The sequence below is a fragment of the Adelges cooleyi genome, unplaced genomic scaffold (genome assembly GCF_023614345.1).
Source record: "Adelges cooleyi isolate 19-005CV unplaced genomic scaffold, UGA_ACOO_1.1 ACOO_flye_CR_arks_rails_tigmint_CR_PRNA_376, whole genome shotgun sequence".
Lineage (NCBI taxonomy): Eukaryota > Metazoa > Arthropoda > Insecta > Hemiptera > Adelgidae > Adelges > Adelges cooleyi.
Window position 1 is genome coordinate 6555108 of NW_026096053.1, and position 26193 is coordinate 6581300.

A 26193-nucleotide genomic window follows, 5' to 3' on the forward strand; every position below is an offset into this window, starting at 1 on the left:
CCATTTTATAAACAAATTATATTACACAAAAAATATACCAATGTACAGGATATAGTAATTCAATGATTACTGTAGATTTGTAAATAGCAAAAATGTCTTACGCGCAATGTCGATAAAATACTTATTGTTTTTGTAAAAAGTTTAACCTTTAGACCTTCTTAAGACCTTGAGTAAACGTAAAACGAAAGTCGAATAGACTATAAGTTAAAACGCTGAGATAATTTCGACACAACTGGTTTTCCTATGTATATAAAATCATATTATTGACGAATAACATCACTCGGTACCAGTGCCTGACCTCGTTATTAATCTACGTTAAATCAATATTCTGTGCGCTCCTACAAATCTATTAGACCTGTATTATCTTGCATTACGAGTCGCAATGTGGTTTGACGATACTATTTTGAGTAAGTCTAGTATGTAACATGCGTCAATGGTTTACTAAGTATGACGTACCCATCGCGCCATGTCGACCATACTATATGTTTAAAACAAAGAAAAAAATATAATAATAATTATAATTGTAAAAAAAAATGTAAATAATTTTTAATACCACTTCTTGATTTAGATGTTTGCACAAAAGTAGTTCTGCGAGAACCTTCGAAACTATATAAAAAAAAAAAATACAAAACGTTTTATTTGTTATTTGATTTGATTTTGTGCGATTGGTTTATGGTTACAATCTAAAGGCTAAAACTATAAAAATTAAATTGAATTGTAAAAAAAAAAATGCAACAAATTGAACACTTTTTCCCTTTTGTTTTTTTTTTGTTTGGTGTTCTTGCATGGACTCTTGTGATTCGATTGAATAATTTATACTATAATAACTATAATAACTTATACTGTGATGCTTATACGAGTTAATTAAGGCTTATGCGGTTATTTAAAAAATAATCATGATTTATTTTTCCTATGTTACCACGTGTTAATAAAAAATGTACTTTTCATTAAAACTAGAAACTATTTAATAATACAAAATATATTGAGCTCCATTCAATACAAACAATTCAATGAGCTGATAATTTTTTTAAAAATAATCAAGGTATTGGCCACAAGCAAAAGTTAATATCAAAATAAATGATTTCACTATTATAAGTACGATATTATGGCAAATACTATATTATGACAGCTAAGGATTTGTTTGGTCGATTTGTACTCATTAACATTACAAATGATCTATTATGGTTCATTCAGAAATGCATTTTTTTCGTATGTATTCTACATAAATTATTAATGCATTTATACATAAATTATTGATTAATTTGCTGTTATTCGAGAACTTTGAATGCTATGTACCTATATGATTGAGTACATTAATAGTTAACGATTGGTTTGTACAGAAAAACATTCACAACCATAAATATATGTAATATTATTAACCAATATTATTTATAATCTGTATGCAATTATTATTGAACTTAAGTTATTGCGTGTCTCAATTATAGTATATATTTTAAAGCCTCGCGTTTTAGAAATAGAATAAAGCAAACAAACAATTAAATAAACTATTATAAAATATAAACATTTCACAGCTTCATACCGACGCTAAAAGAGATTTTTTATTAGATATCGAATTAGATTTGAATTTGACGGTCTACGTCAGTTTCCTATATGGGCTGAAAATCTGCATTTTTAACTATAATAAGGGTTGTACAATTTCATAAAATAAATTATTTAAAATATTTTCTAAAAAATGTTAAAAAATAAATTAATATTATAATTTTTTTTAACTAAGGTAGTAAACGCAGCAAACACCCGCTTAAGTAAAATCATATATAGAAATGTTTCACACACAATACATTATACAAATTACCATAATTCATGTTCAATAATAACCTAATTTTTAAGTATATTTTAAGTTCAGTCAGAAAAACCAAATCATACCTTTCATGGAATCAAAAAGTATTAAATTTTTTAAAATTATGCACAAACTATATACAAATTATTAGTTTATATTATATAATAAATCAATACAGACACATATAAATTATATAGTAATTAATCATTGACGAAATAATTTTTCTAGGGAATTAGATATTAATTTAGAAATGAAATATAACCAATAAAGATTTTCATATTTTTCATTGAATTATTCTAGTAGGGTGATAATTTTAAATAAAATACTTTATACTCATAACCCTGATTATAATCGTAAACAAGTGTTAAGTTTTCTGAGAAAATTAAATGAATACTACAAAATTAAAAACTTGTGTATCGTTGAAATTAGTAATTATTTTGGATGATAGCATACAATTGTAAAAGTTATTCTATATTGATCAGCAAACGTGTAAAATATATCTGTGTAAAGGTAGACCAACGCACAGGAAGTGGGTGGATTTAGTCAAAAATGCCATAGAAATATAGAGAGAAAATTTGCGATATTAGATTTACAGAGAGAAGGATTTTGGATGGCCGATTTTATTTGCATGAAATAAGGCAAAGGAGAAGTAGACCAGTAGAAACCAAAAAAACTGAAAATACCGGCTGAAAATTTACATGTAGTCCGAACCAATTTATTTAACGTCCGAAAATAGTGGTGGACATGGTTTTGATATAACCAGTTTGATCATTATACAATATCCATTTTTTTTTTATAATATATATTAAATTAAAATTGTTTTTGATATTTTTTGTGTTTTAAAACCGCGGTCCTCTAATGAACGAGTTCCACGCATATATATTTTTTACAGAAATGTTAAAACTATTTCGTTGACGCTAATTGTGATCAAAACCCGTAATTCAAAATAATTATCGAACCGGTTAGACGAAAAATGTTTACTAAGTAAATGTGTTGAAAAAAAAAACAGAATCGCTTTATGAGAAGAAAGTGGTTTGGGCTTACTAAACATTACGCGGTTTACAGCAAACGTGAACCATTTGATTTTCAATCGATTTCAACAATACTTAACTAAAATAATACGTTTAATACTTCTTAATTAATGGTTTAAATTTTGCATTTGAAGTAGACGTAAGCTCACGGCAAAACAAGTAAAAAGCACAATTTTCTCGCGCGTCATTTATTTTATTAATTGTTAGAAGTTTCTGTTTAAAATGTTATCGTTGAGCGATTCAATTATTTCACAATAAAATGTAATATTATGAATAGGATTTTAATTTCACACATACGCCCTTTTTGCTCGTTGTCAACGGAAGTGCTATATTTTTATCGATTTCTGTGCCGTATACTCGTGTGTGTGTGTGTGTGTGTATATGTGTACACAATTAGCGGCAACGGTTCTATCGGTAAAGCTTGAATAAGCGTATTATCTCTTGTTAAGTGTGATGCGATGTGGTTCAATCAACATGAAAAGTTCTTAACGATGTCGGCCGTTGTTCGATGAACAAATTTAACCTTTATATTACTAGTAGCAACGCAGAGGAAAACAAACAAAAAAAGTCGAATTTCAATTCATCGAAGCATCCAAATCTGTTGGCGGATAAAATGGACTTTTGATGAAGCCCATGGAAAGCTTATATATATATTTATATATACATATATAGTGTATGTGACTATATTAAGTACCGAAGAAATGGTAATTTCGGCAATTAATAAAACATTTCGTCGCCTTTCATTCGAGTTTCGATTTTGGATTACCTTATGCGATAACCGGATAACCTCTTAAAATGGTAATCTGTTTTTTTCTCCAATATAACGCTTCGGTGGCTAGTTGTGTCCTACCCGAGTAAAAAGAAGTTTTTGACTAACGAAACCAACTATATCCAGCAAACAGACTTGTTTGCCATAGAAAAGTCATCCATAATCATTGTATATTTTTATTTTTGCTCTCGTTATAAGTTCAATCGAACAGTTGGCGGTCTGAAATATTTCTTTTTTTTCTATACTGTTTTTAAAAAAAAAATGTTTATAAAAAAAATTGGTTAACTTGGATTGGCAGACACCAGACAATCGAGATAAGCACAGGGGATCATATTATATTTATTTTCCTCGACAACGGCATATCCATCTTAGGTAACTAGTCGTTATAACAAAAAAAACAAAAAGATTTTACTGTCTTCTATAGTGAATGGTCGTTATTTATTAGTAGTTCTGAACAACGGTCAGTATTCGGTAATCGCATTAACAATTTGTTTACAAGCCGACAACGATATTGGCAAGTGTTATCAATTATATTTATTTTTTATAATTTGAGACGGTACGATATGACGTTAACATTTTTATCTCCGTGTTGTTATGTGTATATTATTGTTGTGTTGATACTCATGTGTGTTTTAAGCGTGTTATATAATAAATCTATGATTTGTGAATGTAAATTACTGTCCTATACTCCTGTTTGAATAAAACTGTAGCCTGGTCAGTGGCCACTCATTGACCCGTCGATCTTTATCATACATCTAAACGTTTATTTACCGTTTATTTTTTTTCTCTCTCTTTCTAAGATTTTTATCTTGCCCATGCAATGTAAACGAATCGTGTTGTTTTCGAGTTTTATAGCGTTTTGTCGGTTTTAACGACGCCCAATGCGTGAGTACATAAGATAAGAAAAACTACAAAAAAAAAAAAAATTTTACCGACCAGCCGTCAATGTAATAGACAAAATGCCCACTCGCGACACGGTGTGAAACGTGTTTCAGTCAAGTGTGAATGTACCATATGTAATAATAATATTATGGTATTTTAAAGAATATTTTGGGTTAATATAACGATAAAAGGACAAACTGTAGTTACAGTGTAAGGTATAAGTGAAATAATAGTAGTATAATATCTTCGGCGAACGACCATAACCAATTCAGTCCAATTTTACTGTAGGTACCATCTCCATTAGATAACGCATGACCAAAAAAATGATGTGTCCTTTTATGCAAAGGACAAGGGGTCTGAAAGCCGAGTTGAAAGGGTTGACTCCTAATAATAACCATCACCATCATATTACAATGTTTTGTAATTGTCATTGTTACTTTTTCTTTTACCCTAAGAATACGTCAATGGTTGGGTATCAACGATGCATATAAGAAAAATAATTGTTTTATTTTCTGGATAGCCAATCATGTAATATACATGTATCTAGTTTCACGCCTTAGTGCAGCCTCCGACGAATACTGGTCAACACTCAACTATACAGGTGGTTAAATAATTAATATACGTTGTAAACACCTCGGAATATAAATCATTAAAATTACAGCTATAACAGTAAAAAAAAGTATGACGACTGTACTCCTACACAGGCATACACTCCCATACACAATGGTTGTGCAACTATTAATGGGTCATTTATCAAATTTTCATTAATATTGAGTCACTGTAAAGTATATATTATAGTGTAAGATCCACTATCGGTTGAGATGGCAATAATTTGTGGTTCTAAAATTATTATGCTTATAAATAGTAGTTGTTAGCCTACTCGTGGTAATACATCCGTTTATTGGTTGGCTGCTGTTTATTTTAACGACTTGGCGGTTGCACAAAAATTAAAATCGAAACTAATATAATCTAGTATCTAGATTATATTAGTTTCGATCTTAATTATTTTATTCATAATAAATATTTACAATTATAATTCGTGATATAGATTAATGAGATGTTTAACCATATACAAGGGCAGTTTGACAATAATAATATAGTATATCATTCAATATGAATAGCGTTTTTATGTTAAATGATCCATCCAGAATTACCATAAAACATGTTAACAAGAAGACTTTATGCTCGTTGACCTTCTTTAAATGTATAAATAATTAACCTAAATTATGATTTACGAGTTATTTATTTTTAACTCGTTGACTAAAGTAATTTGCGTTATTAATATTTCCTATTCAAAATATGACGTAGAAATATTTAGAAAATATTAAAGATCATTGTGGCGATTATTATAAAATATTATGGGACTAAAGCTAACTCTATGCTTTTACAGTGTTATTCGATTGTGCCAGAGGTATTATATACTAGCAATATAAGTTTGTAACTTATCATTATACATTTTGTTCCATGTTTAAAACATTTTTTTAGAACACCTACTTCAATAAAAATTTCCTGCTGACTACTATTTGTTGAAATTATACAATCAAGTTCGACAATAACTCTAAAAATTTTGGATTTGAATGTTTTTTACATTTTTAAAAAAAAAAACAGCTCGTTTATACAGTTTTGTTGAAAATATTTATTAATTTGCGCTTGTTACCAATTATCCAGTTATGTAATACCTTTAATTATATATTGTAATCACTATCTAAAAACGAGTATTCTGATGATATTATGTAATAATTAATTATTATCGTGTCTTAAAGTGTGAATCACTATCACTGTAATAATGTTTTTACGCATAAAATATGTTTTTATCGATTTATATTTTTGCATCTTAATAGTGATGCATAAATTACACTGCATACAGTTACGAGAACGTGATCAATGCCTTGACCGTCGAGTCATCTTTAATAATACTTGTTGTCATCCCTAGTACCCTATATAGGCATACAATGATTGTCTGCCATTATTAATGTAGGTACATACTACATATTACTATAATATGTTATTAAAATATGTAGGCGCATGCTATTCATATTTGTTCAGTACCGGACAACGATCAAAATTCGTTGTAATTAATCGTTTTAAAATAAATGCAGGATATTCTTTTTAATCCAAGACATCCGTTTTCATTTTGTATGTTTATTTATTACTATTAAAATATTCAGATAATACCAACAGTTCCGACACCGTTTCAAACATTTCTTTCGTAGTATTAAATGTACTATCCTCGTGTGTTACCTCTATAAACCTTATATCGCTATATTACTTTAAGATGATATTCATTATTATAAACAATTGCCACGACTGTCAATCAAAAGCCACAGTAAAACAATATCTGAACGCACGGCAGTGCGCTAGGCAAGTTCCAGCAATACCAGTGTATCTTTTGTTCAGGTTATCTTGTAACCAATTCACCCAGTTATTCTAATCCACATATCTCTGTCCCATCTTCAGATAAGTATTTGAGATTTGAAACATAGATTAAGCTCGAATAAGCCTTTTCAAAAGGGAAGAATTTTTATTTTTATAACTCACTCATCATAAAAATTATAAAACACTTCCCGTGTAGGCAGAAACGTGAAATTTGGTACAAAGGTAGGTCTTATAGTGTTACTAAAGAGAAAAATTTGAAAGTTGCAATTTACTCAAAATTAATGTCACTTTTGGAAGTGTAGTTTTAAATGCATGAAGTGACGCGAATGAATTTTGCTTGATTAGACTAGCGCGGGTTTTTATTAATTAATCACAGATTCCCGCACCGTCGAAACAAACGATCATAAAGGAGGGAGTGAAGTGACGTTATGAACTAAAGAAATAGCAGACTTGGCCACAATTTAGATATCACTACTTTGATAGGTTGACCTATTTTGGGAGGCGGTCAGGAACCCTTTTGGCCCTTTTTCACTGTTAGGTTTTTGTTGGAGTTATAATATTATCAAGATTAAATTTTCATATGTCTAACTAATGCAAAGAAGATTATTGAGAAACAGAGTAAACGTTTTCTAGTAACATACAACATTATGTTTTATGAAAGAAAGAAAAATCACTGTGAAACGCACTACTGTGCCACGGATGAAGCGTGAGAATGTTGCATAGCCATTTCGGGTTTTAACTAGAAATTCGGTTGAAGGTCGAGGGATGACAGCGGTATTTTGTATACACGTCGTTTGTTCTGTGTATATGAAAATAATAATGATAATATTGCTTATGTATTGCTATACCGCATATTGTGGCCAGTTGCGGAAGCTTCCGCCGTCACCGAAGAGAAACGGGTCGTTTTAATTATTATAATTAAAATGTCTATGATTACAAATTTCTCGTTAGTTTTTGTGTTATATCTAACAACTGAAATTGTCTGTTATAAAGAGGAACTCACGTCAGGACGTAGTTATTAGTATTAAATGCAAAAATAATCACTTCTTGGTAATGATAAAAAAATGTAGAAAAAGTTTGGGTAACAGCGCATGTGTCTGTGTTTCAGATCTTTCCTTGTTCTCGGTGTTCATTGAAAAAATGCAAATAAAACAATACTTCGTTTCAAACTGTTTTCTGTTTTCGGAACAGTAATAATTTATTGAAAAATAGTAACTCTATTTTCTATAGGTAAAAATTAAAAATTTTGTAATAAAAATCATCATAAAGTTAGTAAAAATTACAACTAAAAATCATTTTTCGAATTTAGATCAACCGATTATGAGCAACTATCGTGCAAATTATAGAATAAAGCTGAAAATTTGACAAACTAAATTAGTCGGCTACCTCATATTGTTGTAACTGTAATGGTTTATCTGTTATGCACTTTCAGTCAATATTCCCGGTAATGTGTATTATAATTTGCACTATTATTTTTACGTTTTGTAATGCTGTTTTGTTAAAGTGATGGAGATTATTCTCTATTCAGCCTATTTGTCTTGCGTGACGACGAACAAACGGCCGGTCGGCCGAGCTTAACCGATTAGAAACTATATTCAAGAGACATCAGCTAATGCTTGTGCTTTATAACAGCCGTTGTTGCTTTATAAGTGTATACTTACGTCCTCTTCATTTGTCTTATCTCCCGAAAATGATTATAATTATTATTACTGTTGCTCTCTACACGTTATAACTTTCTCTCTGCATACACAACCCTATAAGCATATTATCTAAGCAGTACCTGCTCCTCGTCCACGGCTCGTCGGTCGACTAAAATACTATTAAGAATACAAACGTTTTCGTCTATCATCACATAATATTATTTCGCTTGACCTCCAAATATTATACATATCCTACCGTTGGCCTGGTATATTGCTTACAACACCTATTCCGCCTCGTGCCCGGATACACCTAGTCACGGTGGTCACAAAGACTTGTGTTGTATCATATCGGTTTGTATCATCTGACATAGTACCGTGCACGCGACGTGTGTCCCATAAGAGTCTGTACCGATCAGCAGACAACCGTTGGAAAAATTTACGACTTGTTAACCGAGTTGTACACATAATATACAACGCGAAGACAGCGGAGCTGTTCGATGAGAAAATATCCCGTTTAAATCAGACTAGTGTTTTCACGCAGGATTGTTGTATGTACACAATAATATGCTTATTTGCTTGCACGCGCGAAGGCGTGTGCGCACTTCGAGGTGGTCAAGGTTAATGGCGACACTCAGTACTTATTGTAAATGCATTAAATTTAATCGTTTACTCGCGAACGTCTAATGACCCATTTTCTGGTTGAATCACAAAATTGTATTTAGAACTTAAATAGAATTCCGACCATTACTCTCTAGTTTTTATTGCTGATCGACAACCAGATTTTGAAAAACTAATAGTCGTTTAATTAGTAAAGAGAAAACGCTTAAATTCAAAGGATCAACGGTCAAAGTATTTCACTTAAGAGGAAGATGACAATTATACTATTTCTACTTCTCCTTCTATAACAGTATAACTTAATGAAGTCCTTAGGTTTACACAAAGCCATTGCTTTTGCTAGAGAATCGTATTTTTTTCTCGACGCGGCCATTGTACCGATTTTATACGACAATATATTTTGGCTGTTTTTTTTTTTTGCTTTGGACGATTTTATAGTTGTTATGCATTACAGCAATTAAAGCTGCACGGTCTTTATTTCACAAACGGGTTCTGATTCCCCAGACTCGGACACAAAACGCCAACGCGTCTGTTGAGTTATTGCACCGAAGATGCAATAATGTATAAAGTTTGCGTGATCTTCTTTTCTAGTTCCGAAATACTTTAGGTCGCCGTTAGCAGTGCGTAAAATATATATTTTGGTCGAGATGATGGGCTGAACGCGTTTAGCCGTGCGATAAACAACGTCGGTAGACGGCATAATATGCTTTTATGTATAGAGACTGAAAACAAAAAACTGTACCTACACGTATTGTACTGGCGAAGTCGGAACTGCCTTCGAGCTAAATAAACCATGTGTATGTGTATATATATATATATATATATATATATATATATATATGACTGTCGCCCACATAACGCCGACCGAAGTGCCAGTATTATCACTTGCCGAATCCCGAGCAATTCGATCCGCTCTCAAGGCGCACGTTCGTGGGCAGTATTGTGATTTGAATATTTGGATATTACACGGTGTTTGCCTAAGAAGCGTACACGCACTTGACACGGTCGATATAATGTAATTTTTAAGCACTATTATAAGTACCGGTACGACAATAAACGGTTGCCGGCAAATAGCTGTTGTGCAATATTTTTTTCTACATAATATTAGCCACAGTTAGACGGAAATACTATACCGTAAGAAAGATTTTGATCGTGAGTTTTAACTTTGACTCTACGTTTATTTACAGAGCGTTTTTAATTAAAACGTTTAACCGTCAGCAGTTTTTATTTTTTACTGTAAACCACCGTAGAGTCTTGTAAACAATAATAATGTGTACTACAAGTTAAAGTTGCCGCAATCTCAACGGTCCCAATTATGGCCAGTATTTTCTTTTTTATAATTAAGCCACCCACAATCAGTCATACGTGTACCGGTGTATTGTTATCACTAGTTTGTTCGAACCGATTAGACAGCTGTAAAATGTTAGTTTTTTTTTTATAATTCAATAAAAAATATATTACCTACACGTCGTGGTAAAAACTAATGTTTTGACTTAGCGACAAGACAAATATTTTCTCAGCTTCGCGTTGAAGTTTAAAAACGTCATATTACCGTGTGTAGAATAATAATATGATAATAAGTAATAACTAATAACATATTAATAGTAGTCTACCCGTCAGCCGCGCCTGCACAGACGGGATAGGTCTGCTTGTTAACATGTTAATCCCGAAGTACACAGACCGCCGTCGACGATGGTGGCAATGTTGTTTTTTTAATCCTTTTACGTTATTATGTTGTACAATAACGTATGTGAGTTATGCCTGAATTACTAATGTAACGCGTATGTCAGAGAGAAAAAAATAATTACCATTGACTGACAATGTGTAGTGCGGATGGGTGATGTACCGTCGTTTACAAAAGATTTAGTTCTCTGTACGGTTTGTCCTGTTTTGCTTTATTTCCATTCCAACGTACAATTCTCGGTCGTATCTAATATACATAATAGATATATTATATGAATATGAATATTATATAGATACGCGACGTTCGTACAACTCAAATTAACTCGTAAATCAACGTCCGCCGCTAATGTATTATATTATTATTATTTTATAAAGCCAAAGAGTTCACATGGAAAGAAAACCCGCTAGGAGCACATGCGTTTATTGAGTTGCTCCAACGCCATAAAATTATATTTTTACAGCAATCATAAACAGTTAAAACTTAAACCGTGATGCCGTCTTGGCATGAGCGAGGAAATTCTAGCCCATAATATTATACTTTTCTGTCGTCGGGCAAGTGCTATGGCATGTGTACCGTGGGTATTAAGTTTACCGACACAATCGCCCGATAGGTTGCACGACCGTTTTCCTTATTGTTATGAAACTTTTAATCGTGTCTTGTCCATATATGTGCATCGGTAAAAAAACATCTGGTAATAATCAAACAATCCTTTTAGGAAATAAAAAAAATATATAAACTGCTTAACATGTTGTTGTTTTTGTGTTTTGTTACATAATGAAAATATATACCTCAAAACTAAAGTCTTAAAAAACAAGACATCCTTAATAGTTAATGATAACAACTAAAAAGTAACATCGTTAGGAAGCTATGTCGCCTACCTTAAGATTTTATAACAGACTGAGTAAAGTACCTAACATAAACTTTACTCATGGTTACCGGGCGCTAAACTATTGGTATGGTAATTGGATAAATTATAATATCATCATCATCAAAGACTTTAATTCCGGGTATAGTTTAATTTAATCTACGTTGTGAAGGATAACTATAGTTATTTTTTTTCTTGGAATAGGTCGATAATTTTTTTCTGCTGTTCATTTTTTAATTTAAAAACTGAATAATATTCACATTTATAATTATACAGTAGGTATATTAAATTTGTTTGAATTGTTTTTATTCGATATCCTACTCGATGAAATATACATTTGATAGAAAGATAATATTGAAGAAAACTAGTTGTTTTTTGAGTTATAAAAAAATAAAATAACATGGAAATATTAGAAATTTATACGACCTGGCGGTATTACTTTTGAATATTTTAATGTATTAAGTTTTCTCAAAAAAATAAAAATAAAACAGAAAAAACAGTTAACACGATGAACAGTTAATATTATATATTTTTTGTATGCGAGTTTACAATGTTATTTTACACGGACATAATATATTCTAGTTGGTAAATTCGTGTGTTGGCGTTTAGATAGTTAATTTTATTCGACATCCATTCCGGAATAGATACTTTGTATAAATAAAAATGTAATAAAAGCAGTTTGTCGTTTTGTCCATCGGCGAGTAAAATCGAGGAGACTTAGGGTCGGTGTTAAAACGTGCGTGTGTGTTTTTTTCATAAAAATTCTATCGTACATTTGTCATGGTAATAGTCACTGTGAAATACAAACGCAGCACATAAAATTTGTTCGCGCATCATTTAGTATAGCAAGGATCATATTATATTGTATACACACAAAATGGATGGCTCATATCAAAAATAGCGCCAAAATAATAAATGACTTATAGTTTAAAATAAATAAACAATAATTTTGAATTTTAAACTTTAATAACAGTCATCTGCGGTTTCATGTGTTGTCATAAAAATAATTATCCGATATCACACACACACAAACATTCAATACATAATTTACTATAGTCTATAATATTGTTTTATATTATATTATAGTGTGTGCACACGCGGTTTCTGGCATAATACAGTCGACATAACATTTTCTATGTTATGTGTGTGTGTGTATGTTAAATGTTATGCACAGTTCATCGTGGCCAACAAAACAGATTGATCCGTTCCTCTGACGGTTGCGTGCCGAACCAGTTCGTTGAATAGTACAATAATATTATTATACATGTATATAGGACATACATATACGGACGGTATTTACTTACCCCGAATTCTTTTTTTTTTTCATTTACTTCTCTTCGACTATTATTATAATTATTATCGTCATCGTTGTAATGTTTACATGGTTTTCCGACATGCACCGTCGCAATTATAATATTAAACAGCACACACACACGAATGCATTGTACACGATATACGCCAACCGTGTTTTCAAGGTCTGCCGGATAAATCCTTTTATGATTTTATTTTTTTGTTCTTCCTGCAACCGTCCCATTGAGTACACCTACGATTTCAATTGTGTTATGTTTTACACGCATGTGGATACGTGTGAGGTATATGTATAATGTATATATAGTGCACTATAGAGGACGGTAAAAAATATATATGTACATATAATAACCGTGTACCTGCCGCTCACAGAAGTCCCACAGTGAGTTAATTAAAAATTCAAAAAGAGAAAAACCTCTTCTTATAGACCTGTGTGTGTATACTTACTTCTTAAGCGCAGGGTCATTATTATCGACGGCGCGGCCAAGATGTAAAGAGTTCATCGACTGCTGTCGTGGGTCCCACAGGAGCGCATAAAAAAAACTATAGGTCTGTTTTTTTTTGTCTAACAATGAGTATTAATATTGACTGGTCGACCGCGGGTAAAAAGAATAAATAATTATCTTTTCTTTACGCGCTAATGAGAGTACAGACGCATACCGACAACGGCACAAAAATAAAACAAATCATGGCTTGTATGAAATAATAATAATTGTAATAATATGCTGGCACTCGCATATGCGCACCTGAACTCAAACAAAAGCAAGACTTTTACGCGGTAATTATAACATTAATCTTTTTAGACGTTCCTACTGCTTCTTGTCTTATCATACTATATAACATGAATTAACCGTTCAAAATATTCTTAATAATGGGCAATGGCCAGCATATGTTTGACTGTCGGACGCCGGTTTTACACTTGATAATATCAAGCATACTGACATATGTATTGTACGGTATAAATTTTTTTTTTCATTAATGTTTACATAATATTGCTTGTTGTATAATAACGTACCTATAACATATTTGGCACAATAAAAACAACAATCGGAAGCCATAATCTAGGCCACAGCAAAAGCCTCCTTGTAGGCGTACCGCTGCCACGAGCTTTAAATTAGCTACCGGATCAAACGCATGAAATAAAAACTAATATTGAGTAAAAAACGACACTAACGATTAATCATCAAGATAAGCTAGTAAACCATTAATAATATCAATTTATTAGGGATAAATTCAATAGTTAATTAAATAAACTACATTCAATATACAAACCATTATTTCTAGTTTAGTAGTTTATTTTTTTTTATAAAAAGACATTGTATAAATAATACGTTTGTTAGAGCCAACCCAATTTCATGGAAAATAAACCATCTACATTTTGATGGCTCGTATACGTCATGACGCGTAATTAATGTACAAAACTTCTCATTGAGCCACTTAGAATTTTGTCCGATTACCCAGAATTTTGTCAGTCTGCGGATGAAAACGAATTAAATTGCCGGGGAATATTTATATTGCTGATAGTATTATACAGTATAATATTCACGAATGTTATTAAACATGCGGAAACGGTAGTTGAGAAGTGCCGACGGATGGGTTTCGCGTAGAGGATTCGATGAAGCGCCCCTTTTGGTTTTTCCGTCATCGCCCACTCTCTTCCCGTACAATATAATGATATATTTTAATAGCCCAGGTTGGTCGAGCTGTTGCCCACTATAATCGTGTCCTAAAAGCGTCTTCTCCGAATATCACAACGCATTAAGCCGGATTATTTTCCTGTCTGTGCTTAATTATTATTCATAAAAAAAAATCCACTAGGACAATGTTCCCTTGGCCAAGTCGATAACATTAAAATAGTATAAGCTTAGTTAAGTACGCTAAATTCATTTCCTTTGCGCTACAAGAGTTTCCGCAGAACTCGTTGCATGCATTAATAATGACTAATGTACCTATTATTAGTATTTATTATAATTGCGAACTGGCCGCCATTGGATTCCGCGTGTAGTCTGCAGACGGCGGTCTGGCCAGAGTTCTTTAGTGATAATAATTATTAATAATTAGATCAATCCGTTTACGAACGTCCAGTGTACAGCTATAAATGTAAATTTACAAAACAATAGGGTTAACTGTCATCCATGTATATTAATTGCATAGTGCACCATGCAGCTTACAACTGAATAACATGCAAGTATAATAAGGTAAAATTGTTATAGTTATTTACTTTTAATGCATAGGCATTAACCTTTTATATTCGGTGACGCATTCTCGAGAACACTGTACCTATAGCGCCTGTGTTCAATATATATTATATTATATAACTCAATTTCGACCAAAATTCACTTTGTCTCCTTTAATGTAATTTTCAATGTCATTGCGTACCGCGCCTGAATGGCGAACGACAGGGGAATTCGATAACTAGGTTGACCCCCCCTCCCCTTTCACAAAATAGAAGAAAAATATAGTTTCAGAAATGTGGGTTTATAAAGTGTTCGTTTTCAACGGAATTTTAAAACTTCAATTACTCATTTTTATTTTTCAGGAAGTAAAACTTTATACGAAGTGACTTAAATGTCAAATATTAAATAATCGAGTTTTCTATAAAAAAAAAAAACCTAAATACTTAAAATTACATAATAAAATAATTTGTTTCACGCTGAGTTAAATCGTATGAATAAATAAAAAATAATCTAGCTGTCTAACCTTAAGACATAAATATTTACAATTCTTAAAAAAAAAAAATATTAAGATTATGTCGAGAACCGGCTTTAAAGACACTTGCACTAATTATATATTATAGGGTGTTATTACTGCTTTTAGTTATATATTTGTAAACGGTTTATTAGCAAAATAAATATTATTATGTTTCATACGATTTCTACGTTTTTCTATATAATGAATAGTACATTTTTTTTTTACAATTTGACAGTATTGATCAACAACAACGTAAATTAAATAATTGTTAACTTTTTTTGCAAAAAAAAAAAAAAAAATGGTCATTTACTGCTTGAATAATTAAATCTAACGGATCTTTAGCCTCAATCGTGCTTCAGTGTTCATTCCTTCAAATAATACCCCATTGACAAAATTAATCTACTAACACGGGAAATGAGTTTAATTTGTAAAATCCACTTTATAGGACACATCGTCACCATAATATGGTAAATTATATACATAATATGTGAAAAGAAATATTGTTGCTATTTATAACAATTTGAATGGCTCTTACACTAACCAAACAAAATTTTACAAATACATCAAGTTCTCGGCTTCTCTACTCGAAGATACTTATAGAAATATTTAAATGTATTATTTTTTAATTTTTAATTTTTTACTTACCTGTAAATTAACGTCAAGGATCGATTTTACTTGTTTGAATCGCTACTCTGTAATTATGTACCTATTATTATCAAGCAATAAGGTAAAATATTAATATAATGTTGAACAACTATCGTCCTTGGGACAATATATTTTTTCAAATGATCTCGTTTCGAAACAAACAATTCCGCTATATCGCAAGGTTTCGTAGAAAAAATAAAAGATTTATATTATTATTTTATACTATATTATCCGTCCATTAACCGCGAGACCATTATATAGGGAGTTTCTAAGCCGCATAGGCTTTAGAACGAATTAACAGAAGCATCGGTTCGCAATGTGATCACAGAACAGCTTTGAATGTTTAAGAAAACAAGAAAAAGTCAGACGAAGAGCAAACACATCAAAGGATATCAGTTTGTCTTAGATTTCACTGCGGTTGGTTCGACGGTTGTGTCTCAAGCGTCTGATGGTAACTTAATTGCTTGTCTCTCAGTCGCTATAGTGTCTAGTTAATAATAAATAATCCAAAATGAATTTGGTTTCGACGCAACTCTGAGAAATAAGTAATTAAGATGCCAAAATCGTTTTATTTTATTGTTTCAACGCTCTAAAAACCTTTTTGTGTTTGGCACAATCTAGAAAGACTTCCATATTTTCTATCTAGTATACAAAATAGAAGGCATTTCACTATAAGTTATCGAGTGATATTTACGCGAACTAAAATAAAAATTGCATCAAGAGTAAAGCAATTGACATAATATTATAATATTTGTGCATATTGTTGACAGATATAAATGAATTATTCATTTATAGAAATATCTCAACCATTGTGTTTTATTACATTTTTTGTAACGCATTATCGCTCTTCAGTTAACATTTATCATTGACAATAAAAAGTTGTTAATATTTTTTATTAAAAAAATTGTATTTTTAATGCTCCGTTTGTTTCAAAAAATACCCCGCTTGACCCTTATTGAATTAGAAGCTAAACACATATATAATATTTAATTTTCAAGCTGTCATATTATTGTTTTAAAGAACTTTTCAACATGAAAACCAAATGTTGTGTGAGACAAATTTAAAAAAATAGTTCTTTTTTCCTTTATATTAAGCGAGACCAACGTCTTTAACCCGGTGAACGGTCGACACAGGCCAGTGGTACACTGCTAATGTCATGAAACTTGCTGCTGTACACTCTGATTCTTTAACACGTTTTACACAGACGATCATAAGATCCCCGGTTGTAAACTAAAATTCTAAAAAACCAGCCCCTCTCATAAAAAAACAAGCTTATTTTGACCATTGCGCTACACAATATGAAAATCGATACGGCACGTTATGCAGTTGCTCGTGTGTGTGCATATTGATGCCATCGGCTTCTGTGTATTCTCGTGTCTGTACACATATTTCATCCTTAAGACATTTCGACAGTAGTACTTACAAGGCACTTAATTTTCCACCGCTGACTTATCGTGCGGAGTGCCTATACTAATGACAAATTACGTTTTAGCACTATTCAAAGGAGATAACCAAACGTCAATTTTGTTTTTAATTGATATTAAACTTTCCTCGTTAGTCAATCGGACCGTGACATTGTATTATTATCTTTTCCTGGTACTTCTTCAAGGTACAGTCTGCGGTGTTGCCTTTATCCGTTCGGTGCATAATCACAACTCCTGTTAAACTATATTGGATGTCTGACGCACTATTCACGCTAAAATAAACTGTAGTCTTTTTTAATTTTAATGAGTTCCGTATAAATAATTACATCTAAGGTAAATTTCGATTTTTTTTTATCACATGGATTATTTATCTTGAACGTTCTATTACATGAGACTATAGTAGTATTAAGTATAACAACTATGTGTTCTTTTATGTTACTTGACATTCTCCAGTTAGGTTAGGTCAGGTGACTGTGACCGTAACCTTAGAGCAACCAGCTATAGCTGTATGATATACGTACAAAACTCGACTTATTATTGGCAGTGAAGTAGCTCTAGCGCGACAAGCTCTTTGACTGTTGTCTAGTAAAGTCAGGACTCAGGTTAGGGTTTTATTATGTCTATATTGATGTACAATGTCCAAAATGGGTAGGTATTTCGACTTGTACAAGCCTATATCGCCAACAGGACAATCTCTAGGCATTTTTTTCTCGTTAGAATACGGCAGTCTTTGTATTATTATTATTATTATTATTATTATATTAGCAATAAAACAATAAGTACTATTTTAGTACCTAACATAATTACTATTTACAGTAAACGTTTCGGAGGTCAGACTGTACAATAAAGAAACACTATAAAAATTTGAAAATCATCCACACAACCAGACTTATTAACTTTAGTACTATTATTATTATTATTATGTATCAGAGACGTCATATAACATGCAGTTTTGACCGGACATAAAACACGCAACTTGATGGTGTCATCGACATGTCACATGTCTTTTCTATAAGCGTAGAAAACAAGATCATCAAACGTCTTCCAACACACGCAACCGTTTCATTTGTAAATAATATATTATATCACATGAGTAGGCCACGTGCCATCGACTATGCGTTTAGGAGCTATAAAAATATATATATAATATTGTTAAATATTATATAGTTTTAGTTAGAAAATAAGGGTTGATTGAAGTTATCATATTATAATAATATATTATTGTGTTTTTTCTTATACAATATTAGGTTACCATAATTGTACGATACAGTATTTTTGTTATGCATAATTTATTGTATTAGTAAAAACGTTTGTAATACAAAACCGTTTGTCGTAAAAAAAATAATAGTAATGAGTTTTAAAAAAAATAGTTGGTATACAACATCACCCCTCAGAAACATTTACTTCACACCTTATTATTTTCATTGACTTTTTACATTACTTACGATTACAGTTTTATACTAGGCTCTTACTAAAGAATGTGCCTACACTAAAATTATATACTTTATTCAATTTAAAATACTCTTGCAGTTACCCCCTAAGTGCTTGAGTAAATATACAGCCCGTTTTTTACTGTCAGATTCCGTAAATAATTTGTTAATTTTTTTTAAATAATACTATTAATAATTAATAAAGCGAAAACACCCTTATAACGGGTAAATTATAATATTATATTGTTTATTGATCGACGAGCCTGCTGGTTGATCGTATTTAATCCTCGACCAGACAGGTTAATGTCCCCTAACGTTTGAAACGCGCTTTCAACCGAATATACTCACTACACCCATTTTGTTGCAAACCACAGGAGTTCATATCCCTTGCTGTCGGGTCATTCCGTGATTCTGCCATCATCTGAAAACCCCATAAATAAAAACAATTATACACAATGCGGGAAACGGAATATTATAATTATATTTATTATTTATGTTAAAAAACAGCTATTCGGTAATTAAAGTCGATGTGATAAAAACAGGAAACGGAAAACGTTTATTTAAAATATACCTATGCACTTTTTAAAATACAAATTTCGACGTAACTAGTAAACTAATATCTTAAGCTCTAATAACTGAATTGTCTATAAACAAATAAGTTTAGTAGTTTATTTTTGCAACACTTCCAAAATTCAATCAAAGACGTTTATATACCGACTATGCTGATTTTTAAAAGACTCTATCGTTGTTTGCTTTTACATTTATGATGTATTTGCATGCTCCGTACGTAGATGTAGGTAATGTTGTCACAGAGCCAAAATAAAAATCTAACGTTTTTTATTTTGCTGTTTCACAAACGCGACGGTCGCCAAAATGTTATCCAGATAAGGGTAAACGTCACGAGCATGAAAAAACCAACCTTGTCGACTTGCTAGACCCAAAAATTCACATGACCGGTCGGTGATATGTATTATAATGTGTGTATTATATTAATATTATACATCATGCGTGTCTTTGTTTTTTTTTATTTTCTCTGTTCACGCAAAAAGTTCATTTTTTAACGTCAAACCAAAAAAAATCCGTTTACCCCATCGGGTTCGTGTCGGGTAATAATAATAATAATAATAATAACTACAAAAATAATTTTCTCGTACAACGTTATAATCTACCGGGAACGACATAAAGTGAAAGACGGTAAACAATAAAGCGTTTTAGTGTTGTTATTATTATAATTTTTTTTTTTTTGTATTCGCTTAAGTATATCAGTTGCAATGTAACTCGATCGCGATGATAATAATTGCAGTTGTCGTACAACCTTCAAACGATAACACAACGTTCGCGCTTTAATAGCATTAACACAGCATTTCAATATAAGGCTTAATGCCCTTTTATGTCGGCGGCGGTGATATTATATCGTATTACGAATTAAGCGTTACAAAACAAAAAAATAAATAAATAAACAAAAAGAACGAATAGCTTATACACAATTAGATAGAATTCGTGGCGTCTCACGCAAACGCACAGATGTTTAAAAGCTGGTTTGTAGGACGTATTAAAAAGTAAAGCGAGGTGACGAAGCAAGGATAAAAAGTAAAGCAAGGAGAAGACGAAAGTACTTAAGTCTTTTGAATTATTATATTTTCCGGTACATTAAGTCGTCGCGGCGAAGGCGCTGGGAATCTGTTAAGTTATTATTATAACATATAGGTGGATATATATACATATATTTTTTTTTATTACTTTTTTTTTTTTACCTATCCTCTTAAACGCAGCCGAAACCGTCCCCGGCGGCACTTTAGGAAGACAACGGGAATATTCTTAGTAGAAAAAAAAACCCGAATTATCCTTTATCCGATCGATTCGAGTACAGCGCACCTTTATATACTGTATAGGTTTATTATATACCTGCGTGTGTGTATCTATACCCACAATGTAATTCGCTCCACCTCGGTCTCACGCTTAAAAGGTAAGTACGCCGGTGCACCGGAGTCTATCTTATATATATATATATTTTTTATACATTTTAGAATGGTTACGTTAGGCTAGGTTGATACGGTACTGTACACGTCAACCGCCTGATACACAAATCGGTATCAAACAGTATGTAACAAGAGTTTAACAGTTATCATGTAAATTAAAATGAGGCCCTAAGTGAACTTTATCTCTACAAGTATTGAGCTGAGCCTAAATGAAACATCACGCAGTAACATGTATGTAGTTCAGAGCCAATACGTTTTACTTTTAAGTATTAATATCTTGTTATGTAAAGTCCTTGTTTGTTTACTTAGTGTTAAAGAGTGGACAAAAAGATTTGAGCGATACAAAATATAAATGGTTGCCAATTAAAAACGTTTTGGGTATGAATTAATTAGACTGATTACATAATAATTGCTTCGGACAAAAGCTCTCCTAAAAAAGTCAACACCATTTTAGTTTAAAAACTAAATGACACCTTTTTTTTATACTCGCCTCGTATGAAAACTTTAAAACAAAATTCTTTTATCAACCAACTACACCGATATAAATAATTAATGTAAATTATAACGTCTACGGTAAAACTAGAAATAATAATTTATTATCAATTTATGTCAGGTACACGTTTAATAGTACTTTCGGTGTACACAAAAAATACTGTACTTTTGAAATATGTTTCGGAACGCATTTTTCATAGTAAAGTATCGACTTTAAAATGTGTGTCTCAGAGCCCAAATACTTACCTTATTTGATATATATATATATTATACAAAATACAAATTAAATATAAAAATCGAATGGTTAATATAAAGCCTAAACGATTCAAAAGCCCATTATTGCGTCCTCTGTAAAAAAAAAGCGTTAAGCATCTTCCTCTGTCCTCTTGTGGCGTTGTTGTGGCGTTGTTGTTATTCGCATGTACTAAACAGCTTAGATCAAATTTCAAATTTTCATCGTATATATATATATATATATATATCTAATTCTAGTTTCGTTTTATTGCTCTTTTTGCCACGAACATTCGATTATCATGTATACCCGAGTAGACGGAATAAACGCACAATACTCGAGCTTGTATTGCTACGAATTTCCATATAGCGTATTCCGATTCCCGGGGGACGATTCATACTTGCTTTATACACATATCATACATCCGTACACGTCTTATAATCTAACATAATTTGCAATTGGGCGAGCACGTTTTAAAAATAAAAAACCAAAACTCCAAAAATAAAAATAAACATCGTTGTCTTGAAGTAGTAGTTATTTTGTTTGATATCCGATACAATAATATTTTCAGCTGATATGTGGACGTTAATCCGACATCCGTCGTAATGCGAAAACAATAACGATAATTTGTGTAGAATAATATTACCATTAAAGTTTATAAAAATAAAAAACTAATAAATTGGGTCACTCTGCAATTGTTTTTATTTTCAAATAAAAAGAAATATATATATGCAGTAAACCTTGCTGAAGACTATGTAATTTTATATCGGTTACTATCCTGTATTCGATTGTGGAAGCGCGTTTACATTCCAAAATACTAGTGGAATCCGATCGGGTGCTCCTCGGCAATTATATTATTATATTGTTATTACTTATTAGGTATACATCAGCTGCTGCTGCCCGGCGGTGTAATTACACGTATACCTATGGACATTACGGTACGCCGCGACTGTGGTTACTCGAGGCGAAATCGTTCATTCCTATTATATTATATATTATAAGTATTTAATAATTGTACGGTAATCGAATAACAAAATCGTCGGACTGCCGAACGGCCGGCTTTATTATATTACCGGGCCTGAAAAATCAAATGACACGTTGAAAAAATAGATGTTCAGTAGTGCTAACTTTGCATGGCATTGCCTAAACCATTAATAATAATCGTACGGTTAGCAGACGGTAAAAAATGGCATTCGAGAATCACTCTGGGATCAAACGCGTTGATCCAGCCACTACAACGTTATCTGCCAGTCAGATAGTTTATCAGGCGGACACAGCTAATACACCCAACACACGAATGACCTAAAGCAATTTGTCTGTTTTTCTGCAATACAACCGAATCGGACGAGAAAGCTATTTTCATAACCTATAATAGATACACAAGAAGATCCCAGAAGACGAGCAAAATCGTTAAGTATCACCATAGAATAAGATCTATACGCGGTCCTTCTTGGCTTTTGTTGTCGCGCTTTTCTCCCTCAACAATATTGTAACATTACAACCTTAGGTTTCTTATACTATGTCTTCTGTTTAACTGTCCGAGGTCCTTTTCACTCTCTTTATGGTCGCGTTTTCTCGAATGAAGTACACAAGTCACGGGACCGGGCGAAAAAAAAAAAGTTTTAATCCTCTTAAAAAAATGTGTTTGTATTGTTTTTTTTTCTACTGGACAGTTTAATCTTTTAAGTATATTTTTTCAGTTTCGCAACAACGCGCGGCCAATAATATATAGATAATACCTCTAGACCGCGTATCTGCTACACGTTCCCTAGACCGTGGCTATATGGATACGTTTTCTCCGTTATAAGCCTTATAGCATATTATACTATACACACCTGAGTACAGCAAGTCGCACGCCCTTACCGTTGTACGGGTTTGATGAGATTAATGGTTTTCCTTTTCAAAAGCGTTTTTTTATTTATTTTTTGTGTTTAAGTGTTTTAACAACAATGTATCATAGTTTAATTTTTCCGCGAGCAGATCCGTTCGCAAGATTATCCAATATGAGTTACCAATCTCCAATCGATTACAATATATTATGTCTAAGTACTTGGTCGGCAATGTGAATTCGACAACGATTATTATTATTATTTAGATGCCGTCGACCAAAACCGGCAACGGAAAAGGATTACCGGTCGAATACATAATTTGACGTTTATTGCTCAGTTTATATCCGTTCGTTTTTGTGGCGGTCTGTCGAATTTGCTCGACATAAGCCACAACGAGGGCGCAAATATATACTAAACGCAATAGTTATTAAACGTCCTTATATTTGTTTTTTGTATTTATCCACTGAAATCATAGACTCGACAAACACATCATTATGGCGTCGTTGGCCTTGTCCATAATCATCGAACACCTTAGATAATCCGCGTGGACCTATCGGTTTGATTCCAACAATATACCAATACAAATAAAAACCTCTCTGGTTAATGATTTTAGAGCTCATCGAATAATAATAATAATGTGTATGATGATTGATGTGTATCCGTGTGTTAAAATATTAAATTATGATGCACTCGGTACGATAACTAAAACCTATCCTTGTGTTGACTGAAAACCAACTGTTGGCATTAATGAATGTTAAATCGGTAATTATAATTATGTAGATGGCTAAAACAGTAATGTTTCCGGTGTACATTCTCAAAAAGGGCTTAAATTACATAATAACATGCTTTTTAGGTGTAAAGGTGGTAGAACTCTAGGGCAGAATGGTTTCCCTTAACGTTCGTGATACCGCATGGTCTCTTGGGCTTTTGGCAGAGCATTTATAATTACATTCGTGCTAGGAATGTACAGACCACTCTAGGCTCTCGCCATCAGCGCTGATGACAATGACGGCAGAGTGAAGAACATGGACCGTTCTCAGACTTACTCGTTGATTTGATTAGAAACGATTTTTTCGAGAGAATCCGTTGGCTATTTCCGTGTATGTGTGTTCTCCCAACCCGACGACATCCGTGCGATTCGTTCGAGCAGACACGATCGTATGCCGTTGTTGTTGTTGTGTTAAGGCCCACAAAAGTAAAAAATAAATAAATAAAATAAATGCTCACATATTATTCCGGACCGTTTAACCTGGCTCGCGTGATTGATGGATTTCCTTTACGGTCCATTCGGCATCGGCTTTTTTCCTAATTTCTACGACGCTTGTGTTCGTCTGCTGTGTGTATTGGCAGCAAAGGTTCACGCGTTAATATTACAAAAAAAAACGGCGTTGGACCCGACGGAAAACAACGGCGTTATATTGAATTCATACTCGTATCTCTCCGGTTTTCGTTCTAAGTCGAGGGCTGTATTTTTGTTTTTTTTTTTTTTTGGCACCTCTGCGATACAAACACATAAGTTCGAGCATTAGTGTAGCCGGTCACGTGTGTTGGCCGATCGCCTCACCATTCTACCCGGTCTCGTCGTTAAAGGCGGTATCGAAAAAGTTGCCACGCTATAGAATAATATCATCCGTCATCGGGGCAGCGACCGGCGAAAACGTTTTTATTTTTGGAAAAATCCATATTTTCTAACCGCCTAAGATCATAAATTACACCCGGCGGCGTTCTAAACACTTTTGCGTTAAACACGTTACATAATATATTACTGTAATACAGAGGAACCCTCCGTACATTTTTATGCACAGTGTCTATACTCAAACGGCAGCTCGGAGCGCGGGCGGCGCGTGGGAACTTATACACTGTGCGGGTTTGTCCGGAATACAATATTATAATATCTAAATAATAAACCTGAATCCCGTAAGACGTCGACCCGCGGTAAAAGAATAATAACAATATAATATGTATACCGCAGTGGCGGTCGCCTCACGGCGTATTGCTCGAGGCCACCGCTAAATTGCCAGGATCTTTCCCTTGTATGCTTGTAGGGAAATCCGCGAGGAAATCGTTTCGGCACATAGTATAGGGACGAAACGCGATTTTAATGTTAAACGCATAAACCAGTATTGAATACATTACTTACGCGCGCGGGTACAAAATAATGATTTTGCAAAAGGATATTATAATATTGTGTAATATATGCATATTGTATTATAGGTATAGGTAATGCATTGTTTGTTTGTCCTGGGGCGCAGAGTAGCAGACGTGTAATGTCTTAAACTTGTTTTTTTTTTATATTATATTTTATTCCAATCGTTAGATGAAATAATTTAGCCATTGGCAGTCCAGTTCGGCCGTTCATAGTTTTCATTCGATAATAAATGTCACGTTTCCCGTCGAATTTGTTATGCACAATTCCGTTGTCGTGCTTACTGTGTAATTAACGTTCCGTTAAGGGTTTGCTTGTATAGTGATTACTTTTCTGTACTTGTACAACGTAGTCTGA

General features: G+C 32.6%; 1 protein-coding gene across 3 annotated transcripts in view; it reads left to right on the forward strand.

Annotated features, from left to right (window-relative positions):
• Positions 1-26193, forward strand: part of LOC126841097 (ankyrin repeat and fibronectin type-III domain-containing protein 1) — a 116725-nt gene that overhangs the window by 78142 nt on the left and 12390 nt on the right. The gene's annotated exons all lie outside the window — the stretch shown is intronic.